The following is a 14,102-nucleotide window of genomic DNA, read 5'->3' on the forward strand; positions in this document are numbered from 1 at the left end:
GGGAGGAAGGAACAGAGAGTGCCTTTTGACAAATAGCAAACCAAAGTCATAAATTTTCCTCCAAAAAATTACATGCCAGGTGAGTGTTCAAGAAACGTTTGTTGAATGACAAATGAGCAGATGCCATCATTGCAATATATGGTATAATAAATAAACTTATTTTATTTTTCTTCTTTTGAGACAGAGTCTCACTCTGTAGTCCAAGCTGGAGTACAGTGGCGCGATCTTGGCTCACTGCAACCTGCGCCTCCCAGGTTCAAGCAATTCTCCTGCCTCAGCCACTGGAGTAGCTGGGATTACAGGCACACACCACCATGCCCAGCTATTTTTTGTATTTTTAGGAGAGACGGAGTTTCGCCATGTTGGCCAGGCTGGCCTTAAGCTCTTGGCTAGGTGTGATCTGCTCCCCTCAGCCTTCCAAAGTATTGGGATTATAGGTGTGAGCCGCTGTGTCTGGCCCTACTAAGTAAATTTCATTGTTCTTTCCTTCTTTTTTTTTGAAACAGAATCTCTCTCTGCTGCCCAGGCTGGAGTGTGGTGGTGGGATTTTGGCTCACTGCAGCCTCAACCTCCCAGGCTCAAGCAATCCTCCTACCTCAGCTTTCCAATTAACTGGGACTACAGGCAGATGCCACCATGCCCAGTTAACTTTTTAAGTGTTTATAGAGATGGGGTTTTGCCATGTTGCCCAGGCTGGTCTCAAACTCCTGGGCTAAAGCACTCCACCCACCTTAGCCTCCCAAAGTGCTGGGATTACAGGTATAAGCCACCATGCCCAGCTAATTTTAGCTTTCTAAAACATGTTGCGGGCTACGTGCGGTGGCTCATGCCTGTAATCCCAGCATTTTGGAAGGCAGAGGCGGGCGGATCACCTGAGGTCGGGAGTTTGAGACCAGCCTGACCAATGTGAAGAAACCCTATCTCTACCAAAAATACAAAATTAGCCAGGCATGGTGGCGCATGCCTGTAATCCCAGCTACTCAGGAGGCTGAGGCAGGAGAATCGCTTGAACTCAGGAGGCGGAGGTTGCAGTGAGTTGAGATCATGCCACTGCACTGCAGCCTAGGGATAAAGCAAGACTCTGTCTCCAAAAAAATTAAATAAATAAATAAAACATGTTGCACATCAGGTGTGGTGGCGCACGCCTGTAATCCCGGTGCTTTGTGAGGCTGAGGTAGGAGGACTGGTTGGCTCCAGGAGGTTAAGGCAGAGGTAAACCATTATTGTGCCACTGCACTCCAGCCTTGGTGACAGAATGAGACCCTGTTTCAAAAAAAAATAATAAGTAAAAAAAAAGAAGAAGAGAAGAATTAACCTGAGTAGCTATCTATCTCAGGAAAGAAATGATGGTTTAACATTTTAAATCTATTTAATTCACCTCATTAACCAACTAAAAAGCAAAACAAAACTTATGATCACCTCAATACGTACAGAAAAAAGCATTTGAGAAAATTCATGTAAAAATTCTCAGCAAAGTAGGAAGAGAAGGAAACTTCTTTAGCCTGATAAAGAGTATTTAGAATAATACAGATAACATCATACTTAATGATGAAAGATTGAATGCATTCCTCTTAATATCAAGAAGGTAAGGATGTTTTGTTTACTATTGTACTAGCAATTCTAGCCAGTGCAATAAGGCAAGAAAAAAGAAATAAAAGGCATATAGATTTGAAAGAAATAGGTAAAACTATATTTATTTGCAAAGAACAAGATTATCTTGGCCAGGCACAGTGGCTCATGCCTGTAATCCCAGCACTTTGGGAGGTTGAGGCAGGTGGATCACCTGAGGGCAGGAGTTCAAGACAAGCCCAATCAATATAGTGAAACCCCATCTGTACTAAAATTACAAAAATTAGTGGGCATGGTGGCATGTGCCTGTAGTCCCAGCTACTCTGGAAGCTGAGGCAGGAGAATCACTTGAACCCAGGAGGTGGTGGTTGCATTGAGCTGAGATCGCGCCACTGCACTCCAGCCTGGGCGACAGTGAGACCCCATCTCAAAAAAGAAAAAAAAAAAAGATTATATCTGTAGAAAATGCTAAGGAACCTAAAAATAGCTATTAAAACTAAGTAAGCTGGGTGCAGTGGCTCACACCTGTAATCCCAGCACTTTGGGAGGCCGAGGGGGGCAGATCGTGAGGTCAGGAGTTCGAGATCAGCCTGGCCAACATGCTGAAGCCCCGTCTCTACTAAAAATACAAAAATTAGCCAGGTGTGGTGGTGCACACCTGTAATCTCAGCTACTCAGGAGGCTGAGACAGGAGAATCACTTGAACCTGGGAGGCAGAGGTTGCAGTGAGCCGAGATTATCAAGCACTGCACTCCAGACTGGGTGACAGAGCAAGACTCCATCTCAAAAAAAAAAAACACGAAGTTGGCCAGACATGGTGGCTCATGCCTGTAATCCCAGCACTTTGGGAGGCCAAGGCAGGTGGATCACTGGAGGTCAGGAGTTCAAGATCAGCCTGGCCAACATGGTGAAAAGTCTGTCTCTACTAAAAATAAAAAAATTAGCCAGGTATGGTGGCACATGCCTGTAATCCCAGCTACTCAGGAGGCTGAGGCAGGAGAATCACTTGAACCCAGGAGGCAGAGGTTGTGGTGAGCTAAGATGGTGCCACTGCACTCCAACCTGGGAGACTCCATCTCAAAAAAAAAAAAAATCAATGATAATACTATACACTAGCAACACAAAATTGGAAACTAAAATTTTTTTTAAAATGCCATTGACAGTATTATATTTAAAATATCAAATACTTAAGGACAAATTTAATAAAAGATATATAAATCCTGTACACTAAAGTCTATAAAACACTGCTGAGAAAAATTAAATAAAATCTAAATAGATATTTCATTAATTGGAAGATTCAGTATTGTTAAGATGTAAATTCTCCTCAAGTTAAACAATAGATCCCATGCAATCCTATTAGAAAACTTTGCAGAGCTTTAAAATTTCCAGGCTAGGCCAGGCGTGGTGGCTCACACCTGTAATCCCAGCACTTTGGGAGGCTGAGGCGGGCAGATCACAAGGTCAGGAGATCAAGACTATCCTGGCTAACATGGTGAAACCCCATCTCTACTAAAAATATAAAAAATTAGCTGGGTGTGGTGGTGGGCGCCTGTAGTCCTAGCTACTCTGGAGGCTGAGGGCGGAGAATGGTGTAAGTGAATCCGGGAGGCGGAGCTTGCAGTGAGCCTAGATCACACCATTGCACTCCAGCCTGGGTGACAGAGTGAGACTCCATCTCAAAAAAATAAAAAATAAAAAAAATTTCCAGGCTAACCATCACCTGGGTCTTAAATTACAAAGACAGTAAAGTAGTAAGGATTAGGAGCAGGAAGTTCCAGGTGAGGCTGACCTGGATTTAATCCCAGCTCTGTCTCTTATTACCTGTGTCCTTGAGTAAGTTATTTAACCTCTCCTCTTGTAGGTTTCTTTTTTTTTTTTTTTTTTTGAGACAGAGTCTCGCTCTGTCGCCCAGGCTGGAGTGCAGTGGCCGGATCTCAGCTCACTGCAAGCTCCGCCTCCGGGGTTTACGCCATTCTCCTGCCTCAGCCTCCCCAGTAGCTGGGACTACAGGTGCCCACCACCTCGCCCGGCTAGTTTTTTGTATTTTTTAGTAGAGACGGGGTTTCACCGTGTTAGCCAGGATGGTCTCGATCTCCTGACCTTGTGATCCACCCGTCTCGGCCTCCCAAAGTGCTGGGATTACAGGCTTGAGCCACCACGCCCGGCCTCCTCTTGTAGGTTTCTAACCTTTTTTTTTTTTTTTTCAAGACTCAGTCATCCAGGCTGGAGTGCAGTGGCGTGATCACAGTTCACTGCAGCCTCTACCTCCCAGGCCTAAGCAATCCTCTCATCTCAGCTTCCCAAGTAAGTAGGACCACAGGCATGTGATACCATGCCCAGCTAACTAAAAAAAAATTTTTTGTAGTGACAAAGTCTCACTATGTTGCCCAGGCTGTTCTCAAACTCCTGGGCTCAAGTGATCCTCCCACCTTGGCCTCCCAAATTGCTGGGATTACAGGCATGAGCCACCATGTGCGGCCAACAACACAACTTTTTATTTTTATTTATTTATTGTATTATTATTATTATTATTATTTGAGATGGAATCTTGCTCTGTCACCCAGGCTGGAGTGCAGTAGCATGATCTTGGCTCACTGCAACCTTCACCTCCCAGGTTCAAGTGATTCTTCTGCCTCAGCCTTTCAAGTAGCTGGGATTGCAGGCAACTGCCACTGTGCCTGGCTAATTTTTGTATTTTTAGTAGAGATGAGATTTCACCATGTTGGCCAGGCTGGTCTCAAACTCCTGACCTCAGGTAGTCCACTCGCCTCGGCCTCCCAAAGTGCTGGGATTACAGGGGTGAGCCACTGTGCCCAGCCAACACAATTTTTTTGTTTTGTTTTGTTTTTTGAGATGGAGTTTTGCTCTTTTTGCCCTGGCTGGAGTGCAGTGGTGCGATCTTGGCTCACTACAACTGCCACCTCCCAGGTTCAAGTGATTCTCCTGCCTCAGCCTCTCAAGTAGCTGGGATTACAGGTGTGCAACACCACACCCAGCTAATTTTGTATTTTTTTTTTTTAATAGAGACTGGATTTCACCATGTTGGCCAGGCTGGTCTCAAACTCCTGACCGCAGGTGATCTGCCCACCTTGGCCTCCCAAAGTGCTGGGATTACAAGCATGAGCCACTGGGCCTGGCCCCAGCACAATTTTTTAAATGGCTCAAAAATTTTGAATAGATGAAGAAGTATACAGAAATATTCAATAAGCACACCAAAAGATGCTTAATGTCATTAGTCATTAGAGATATGCAAATTAAATCCTCAAAGATAAATCACTTCATACCCACTTGAATGACTAAAGTTAAAAAAATTAATAATATCACAGGGTGTGGCCAGGCAGGCAGATCACGAGGTTAGGAGTTTGAGACCAGCCTGGCTAATATGGTGAAACCCCGTCTCTACTCAAAACACAAAAATTAGCCGGGCATGGTGGTGCATGCCTGTAATCCCAGCTATTTGGGAGGCTGAGGCAGAAGAATCGCTTGAACCCGGGAGGTGGCGGTTGCAGTGAGCCAAGATCGTACCACTGCACTCCAGCCTGGGTGACAGAGCAAGACTCTGTCTCAAAAAAAAAAAAAAAAAAATCACCGGCATGGTGGCTCACACTTGTAATCCCAGCACTCTGGGAGGCTGAGGCAGGTGGATCACCTGAGGTCAACAGTTCAAGACCAGCCTGGCCAACATGGTGAAACCCTGTCTTTACTGAAAATACAAAACAATTAGCAGGGTGTGGTGGTGCACACCTGTAATCCCAGCTACTCAGGAGGCTGGGGCAGGATAATTGCTTGACCTTGAGAGGCGGAGGTTGCAGTGAGCCAAGATCGCACCACTGCACTCCAGCCTGAGCAACAAGATCAAAAGCTCTGTCTCAAAAGAAAAAAAAAAAAGATTAATAATACCAAAGGCCGGCAAGGGTTTGAAGCAACAGGAACTATCATACATTGCTGGTGGGAGTGTAAAATGGCACAACTGCTTTGCAAAACAATTTAGTAATTTTTTTTTCTTTTCGAGACGGGATCCCACTCTGTCAGCCAGGCTGGAGTGCAGTGGCATGATCGTGGCTCACTGCAGTCTCAACCTCCTTGGCTCAAGCAATCCTCCCACCTCAGCCCCCTGAGTAGTAGGGACTACAGGTTTGTCACCATGCCCAGCTAATTTTTTTTTTTTGTTTTGTTTTTTGTAGAGATGGGGTTTTACCATGTTGCCAAGGCTGGTCTCAACTCCTGAGCTCAAGCAATCCGTCCACCTTGGCCTCCCAAAGTGCTGGGATTATAGGCGTGAGCCACCACACCCAGCCTAGTAACTTTTTATATAATTAAACATTCACCTATCCTGTGACACGGCAATACCACTTCTCTTTACCCGAGAGAAATATAAACATGTGTCCACACAAAACTCATACATAAATGTTTATATTAGCCCAAAACTGGGGGATAAAAAGAATGTCCATCAACAGATGAATGAATTAAACTGTGGCGTTTTCATTCAATAGAATACCACTTCAGCAACAACAGAGAATGAGCTACTGACATACAACAAGATTGATGAATCTTCACGGATGTTATGTTGAATGGAAAACGGCAGACACAGAAAGTATACACTGGATGATTCAATTTTTATTGAGTTCTAGAACAGGCAAAACTAACTTATGGTGACAAAAATCAGAACAGTGATTGCCTCTGGCACTGAAGGAATTGAGAGGGGACACAAGGAATTCTCTGCATAATGAAAACTTTCTATACCGTGAGAGTGGTGTGGGTTTCATACGTGTATGAGTTTGTCCAAACTCATTCAATTGTACTTTAAAAATCTATGCATTTCATTATTTTTATTATTTTTTATTTTTAAATTTACTTATTTATTATTGTTATTTTTTGAGACAGAGTTTTGCGCTTGTTGCCCAGGCTGGAGTGCAATGGCACAATCTTGGCTCACCACAACCTCCACCTCCGGGTTCAAGCGATTCTCCTGCCTCAGCCTCCTAAGTAGCTTGGATTATAGGCATGCACCACCATGCCCGGTTAATTTTGTATTTTCAGTAGAGACAGGGTTTCTCCATGTTGGTCAGGCTGGCCCTCAGGTGATCCACCCACCTCGGCCTCCCAAAGTGCTGGGATTACAGGCGTTAAGCCACCGCGCCCAGCCAATCTATGCATTTTATTGTATATAAATTAAACCTCATTATTGTTGACATAAATACACACGTGGAGTTCCCTCATGGTCTGTCAGTCTGCAGTTAGCAAGATAACCCCTTCTCCCTGAATCATGGGTGATTAACAACCCCAGTCAGTTAATCTACAGGCAGCTCATCAGCACCACCAGGAGGTGAGCTGGTAGTTCAGACTCATCTCCCTGCCAGAGGCCCTCACTGTGACCCCAACCAGTGACCATTCCCAGCCCTTACAGAATGGTGATCTTGTTGGTCTCAGCCAACCAGAAGGATCTTGACCCCTGGGAAGGCCTCTCTATCAAGACACAAAGTGGCCAACTTTGCAGTCAGAGATTTGGGGGTCCAATTCCAGCATCAGGCTTCCTTCAGCATTGTGTGACCTTGGCTAAATCATTTAATCTCTCTGAAGTTCAATGCTCCAGAAAGTCAAGAAGCCAATTGCTCTCATTTTAGTATCTTCAATTTTTGTGTTTTTTTAATTTAATATATATATGTGTGTATGTGTGTATGCCTAGTTTCTCTCTGTCACCCAGGCTGGAATGCAGTGGTGCAATCATGGCTCACTGCAGCCTCAACTTCCCTGGCTCCAGAGATCCTCCCACCTCAGCTTTTCTCAGCTTTCCAAATAGCTGGGAACACAGTCACACCACACCATGCCTGACTAATTTTTTTGTATTTTTGGTATAAAGGGGGTTTCACCATGTTGCTGAGGCTGGTCTCAAACTCCTGGGCTCAAGGAATACACCTGCCCCGGCCTCCCAAAGTGTTGGGGTTATAGGTCTGAGCTACTGTGCCCAGCCTGGAATGTTAAGCCTACTGAAAGAACTATTGCACAGTGCTGTGGCAGGACTGCTGTTCTACATGCTTGAAAAGTAAAAGTGTTAGTTATCTGCTCCCCTGGATAAAATGTTTCTTTTTTTTTTTTTTTTTTTTTTGAGACAGAGTCTCACTTTGTTGCCCAGGCTGGAGTGCAGTGGCGTGATCTTGGCTCACTGCAAGCTCCGCCTCCCGGGTTCACGCCATTCTCCTGCCTCAGCCTCCAAGTAGCTGGGACTACAGGCGCACACCACCACGCCCGGCTAATTTTTTGTATTTTTTTTAGTAGAGACAGGGTTTCACCATGTTAGCCAGGATGGTCTCGATCTCCTGACCTCGTGATCCACCCACCTCAGCCTCCCAAAGTGCTGGGATTACATGGGTGAGCCACCGCGCCCGGCCAAAATGTTTCTTAACATTTAGGAGATCTTGAATTCCTTTGAGAATCTGATGACAAACCCTGTACCCTCTCCTCCCAGGAAGATATACAGGTCGTTTTACATATATCCCCGTGCCTGGTATGCCACAGACCCTGAATTAAGATCCCTTGGTTCTGGAGCAGCTCATTTAGGCCTGAAGGTTCTATCAAGCATTCTTGCAACTCAGCCATCATTTGTTCTGGATCTGATCCCTGCTAGAGCCTTTATTCTCATTATTTCTTTGTATCTCCTCCGTAACTCTCTGATGATGGTCTGCAGATGAGGGAAATAAGACTTAGGCCAAGTGACTTGCCCAAGATCACATAGTTAGTGATGTCTGCTGTTGAGATTTGACCTTATTTGTGTCTTCTGATCCCAACCCCCCACTCACCGAAGTCCACAAAGGACCCAGTAGCTGAAATGCTTCCTAATGACTACAGGAATGACTTTGCCCAAGTCCAGGTCTGGTAAGAAGATTCTGCAACAGATGAGTGACCCCAGGCCCATCCTAAGTGCAGGCCTCATGCCCAGCTCCAACATATGTCATCACCCCTCGGTTTCTCAACTCAGCCCACAGTGGGTGGGGGTGGTGGGGAGGAGATGAAGGGAAGAGAAACAGAGGAAATTATAAAAAGAAGTCTCAGACTGAGTCATAAACATGAGTTATAACTCAGAGAGAGATTCTGGAAAGAGAGAAAAGGTCATCATGAAAGGGCTCCCTCTTTTCATGGGGCAAGGATGCTTAAATGAGCTGACCTGTCCGGGTTCTGGATATGATTCCTTCTACTTAAAACGGTGGGAAGGCAGGGCACGTTGGCTCAGACCTGTAATCGCAGCACTTTGGGAGGCCGAGGCAGGAGGATTACTTGAGCCCAGGAGTTCAAGACCAGTCCAGGCAACATGGCGAGAACCCATCGCTACAAAAAAATAAAGTAATAAAATAAAAATTAGCCAAGCATGTTGGTCTGTGCCTGTGGTCTAAGCTACTGAGGAGGCTGAAGTGGGAGGATTGCTTGAACCTGGGAGGTCGAGGTTACAGTGAGCCATGATCATACCACTGCACTCCAGCCTAGGTGACAAGGCAGAATAAGACCCTGCCTCTAAAAAATAAATAAAGGAATAATATGAGTAAATCAATGTAGAGAGATTAAATGGCTTGCCCAAGGTCCACAAGCAAATGGTCAAAGTTGGATTGTAAGCCAGGACTGTTTGTCCCTCAAGAAAAAAGTTAAATAACAAAACCAGGACAGCCCAACCCCAGGTCTGTACTTAACCACACTACTCTAGCCTGCTTCCCACATCCTCGTGTTGTTTGCTTATAACTGAGCAGCTCTGTACACACTTCACATGTTCTCCCCTTTATTATTTTATTTTTAAATTTTGAGACAGAGTCTCGCTCTGTCACCCAGGCTGGAGTGCAGTGGCACAAACTTGGCTCACTGCTGTCTCTGCCTCTCAGGTTCAAGCGATTTTTGTCTCAGCCTCACGAATAGCTCGGATTACAGGCACTTGCCACCTCGCCTGGCTAATTTGTGTGTGTGTGTGTGTGTGTGTGTTTAGTATAGATGGGGTTTCACCATGTTAACCAGGCTGGTCTCGAACTCCTGGCCTCCAATGATCCGCCAGCTTCAGCCTCCCAAAGTGCTGGGATTACAGGCATGAGCCACCGTGCCCAGCCAACACCCTCCCCTTTAACGCTCACTATCGCTCTGTTTGACAGTTGAAATGTCAGAATAGTGGCCGGGCGCGGTGGCTCAAGCCTGTAATCCCAGCACTTTGGGAGGCCGAGACGGGCGGATCACAAGGTCAGGAGATCGAGACCATCCTGGCTAACACAGTGAAACCCCGTCTCTACTAAAAAATACAAAAAACTAGCCGGACGAGGTGGCAGGCGCCTGTAGTCCCAGCTACTCGGGAGGCTGAGGCAGGAGAATGGCGTGAACCTGGGAGGCGGAGTTTGCAGTGAGCTGAGATCCGGCCACTGCACTCCAGCCTGGGGGACAGAGCGAGACTCCGTCTCAAAACAAAAACAAAAACAAAAACAAAAACGAAATGTCAGAATAGTGAAGCAACTTGCCCAAGGTCACACAGCAGGTCAGCATTAGGGCTGGGGTATGACCTCAGGTCTGTCTAGCTCTGCCTGTTCCCATTACCCACTGCTGCCTTCACAGGTGAGTGGTGCAGGAGCTGAGGTGGGAGGGAAAAGGTGGGGGCCACTGCAAAGGCCCTGGAGGATGATGGCCCACGAGGGCCTCCTGCTCACTTCTCTGGGTCTTTCCCTCTCCTTGGCTTAGCCTTAGTACCACTCCTTTGCCTGCCATCTGCAGCTACCTCCACTGGGAGTGGGGTGCTCATGTAGATCTCTCTCCTGCTTCTGTTGAATCATTTCTCCCTTGGGTCCCCAGGAGTTAGTGGGAACCCCCCACAAGAAGTGGAAGCTACTCAGAAGTCCTCAGTTCAAAGTGGAGGAACTTTCCAGCTGTGTGGGGGACTGCCTTGTGATGTGGTGGATTCTCCATCACTGGTGGTATTCGAACAGAAAGTGGAAACCCTCTGTGGGAGATTCCTATAGTGGGTGGGGGTTGAGTCTAGGCTTTTAGAGCCCTTCTGACTGTGAGATTTTATGAGTCACTGTGGGAAGAGATTTAGCCTGTGCACCGGGGTTGAATAGTAGGACACACATGAGCTTGGAGCCAGATAGGCCTCAGTTCAAAACCTGGCTGAGCCACTACCTTGCTTGGGGATTGTGGGCAAGTGTCCTCCCTTAGCCTCAATTTCCTTGTCATAAAATGGAAATTGTAATCCCAGCACTTTGGGAGGCCGAGGCAGGTGGATCACGAGATCAGGAGTCCAAGACCAGCCTAGCCAACATAGTGAAACCCCGTCTCTACTAAAAATACAAAAATTAGCTGGGTGTGGTGGTACGCACCTATAGTCCCAGCTACTTGGGAGACTGAGGCAGGAGAATCATTTGAACCTGGGAGGCAGAGGTTGCAGTGACTCGAGACTGTCCCATTGTACTCCAGCCTGACTGACCAAGTGAGACTCCATCTCAAAAAATAAATAACTAAATAAATAAATAATGGAAATTGTAATGCCTCCCTCATTAGATTGCTTTGCATATTAGGGATGATGTGTATACTCTGCCTGGTTAAAGAAGGAACTCAAGACCTTGTACCTACCATGGCCAATGAACAAATGACCAATCATTGATTGGCGTGTTCTTTGTGGCCTTTCATTACAGGGTGAGTGAATGAATTAAATCCATGTGTTAACCACGGTGCTAACTGGTATAATTATTTAACATATGTAGGAAACCAGCCTTTTCTTTGTGGGGGCCTGTCTCTGAAGTAATCATGGAAAACATGATACATAGGTGGGTAAAATGCAAAAAATGCTCAGGGATTTTGATGTCTGCACCAACAACTGAGAATCTGAGTCCCCTACCCAAAGGGGACAGGTGAGATCATCTAAACAGTCCCCTAAGGGAAGAGGAATCTCCTCTAAGACCTCAACACGTCATTAGTGCTCTGCGTGTGCAGCACAGGTGATGGGAACACTCTACCTTCTGAGAATGTCTGTAGGAAACTCCCCAAATTCCCCATCTTGTTTTCTACACCTTGCCAGCTGGGAAATAGAACTTTCCGACTGTGTCCTCTAATTGACACCAGAACCCAATGTTATGGGAACTTTACGATCACCTGGCTGGCTGAGGGGAAGGGTTGTCACCAGACAGATCTGTGGAACGTATGTCTTGGGCATTTTCAGAAGCAGAGAGGCTGGACAGCACACCAGTGAAGTGTGAGTTTCAGAAACACAGAGATTTCGATTTGAGTCCTGCTCTGCCTCTTAACTGGGTACTCGGGCAAGTCATTTAATTTCCGATCCTCAATTTTCTTGTGTGTGAAATTATCACATCTCCATAACGAGGATCAAAGGAAATAAAGCAAGGAAAGCACTTGGTGCCCAGCACTCCCGTCACGAGCATTTGATTGATAGATGGGAGCCACTATTTTATGGGAGGGGACATTCTGAAGGGTGAGTACTCAGGGGTTGTTATCTGGGCATTAAAGGGAAGAGTGGCCAGCCTGGGCAACATAGCGAGACCCCGTTTCTAAAAAATAAAATAAATTAGCCGGCTATGGTGGCGCACACCTGTAGTCCCAGCTTGTTAGGCTGAGGTGGGAGAATCACTGGAACCCGTGAAGCAGAGGTTGCAGCAAGCTTGGGTGACAGAACAAGACTCTCAAAAAAAAGGAAGAGTGACTGTGGAACTTGGGGACATGAGGATTAATCATTCGTTTTCCCAAGCTGGGTTACTGCTATTAGTGTTTGTTTTTTTTTTTCTAATTTAAAATATTTATTTCCAGGGAGCATAGATTCAAGTTGCCCTGAATATACACTCCCATTAGTTGGTTTAAAAACATTTTTACTTTTTTTTTCTTTAAATAGAAACAGGGTCTTGGGTCTCACTACATTGCCCAGAATGGTCACGAACTCCTGGCCTCAAACGATCCTCCTGCTTTGGCTCCCAAAGTGCTGCGACTATAAGCATGATCCACCATGCCCAGCCTATTAGTGGGTTTTCTCCAGGCAGTCAGCACTCAGAGAGGAAAGTTCCTACTGGAGGTGCTAGTGGCTGGGAACTGCGTTTCTGGAGTCCAGTGAGTTCTTGGGGGACTTTCCCGACCTGTGAAAACTATCATAAGCCTAATTGCAAAGCTTTTTACCTTCCTAAACACATTCATATTCACACACTCATTTGATCTTCGGGTGGGTGAGGTGGGATTGTGAGGTGGGCAGGAATTATCCCCATTTAGCAAGTGTGAAAACTGAAGCCCACAGAGGTGAAGTATTAGGGTTTTGGGGTTTGGCTGCTGAGAAACCTAGGGACTCCCATGCCACCCACCCATCCACCACCATTTCCTGGTTCTTGAATCTTCCCTCAGGTGCCTGGGGCAAGTCACTAACTGCTCAATGCCTCAGAGCACCAGCTTCCCCTCCACCCCAGATGCCTTTCCAGGTTCCAGCTCTGTGCTTCCCCCGGCACCATCAAGTCCGCTCTCGTTCACTCACTCATTCAACAAACACTAGCTGAGGACCAAAAAACTGTGCGCCAGGTGCACAGGATATGGAATGAACAAAGCACAGCCCACACCCTCAGGTTCACAGACTAGTGGGGAGAAAACACATCATCAGCTGTTTCCAAAAGTGTGGTATACCCAGAAATGGGGCACGGAGGGGGTCTGGGGACCCCAAAGTAAGGTCACCACAGTTTGGGGTGTCCTAGTTGGCTCCCTGGAGGTGTCATTTGAATTTTCCTAAAGGATGAGAAATTAGTGGGGCACATGTGGCAGCAGAATCCAGTGGAGGCAGAAGCATGGCAGGTTCGGGTCTTGTGAGCAGTTTGGGGACAAGTTACAGAGCTGACACTGGGGTCTTGGTGGGGCCAGATCACAAAGGACACTGAATTCAAGTGAGGATGCCTCAGCTCTATCTTGTAAACAGTGAGGAGTCACTTCAGGGCAGATGCTGGGTCAGATTTGTGATTGTAAATGGAGGATGTTGGGGACACAAAAGTCTGGATTTAGTAGGCTACTGGAAGAACAAAAATATGAGAAGGGCAGGGAGGATGGAGAGGAGGGGATGGATCCTCCAAATATTTAGGAAACAGAATTGATGGTGCCAGGATGCAGAAGTGGGGGGAAGGAGGCAGGGTGATGCTCAGGATTCCAGCTGAGTGATGGGGTCCAGGGGAGACAACCCTGGGTGATGGGTGGGACAGGAAATGTTGGTTCCAAGATAGGGAAACCAAGTCTCCAATAAGTGAAACGCACAGGACGTGGGTTGGGGCTAAGTAACACGTTAAGTGTCACTGGTTGCACAGGAGGGCTTCTGAGCCCATGGGGCCCCAACAGCACCCTCCTTGCTCCTGTGGGGAGGCTGCCAGGCTTAGAATCTGTACACTTAAGCCAGCTCCAAAACTTAGCTGCTGTTATCAGAATCTCCTTCCATCATAACAGAACTTATTCACTTCTAAGGCCCTGGCTTTCTAAAATCTGTAAAGTGGGGAGGCTAGAAGCAATGGAAACCAAGGCCTGGTTCATAAGGCTTGGAATCTTGCCAG

Source organism: Trachypithecus francoisi, unplaced genomic scaffold (genome assembly GCF_009764315.1).
Source record: "Trachypithecus francoisi isolate TF-2019V2 unplaced genomic scaffold, Tfra_2.0 Lachesis_group12, whole genome shotgun sequence".
NCBI lineage: Eukaryota > Metazoa > Chordata > Mammalia > Primates > Cercopithecidae > Trachypithecus > Trachypithecus francoisi.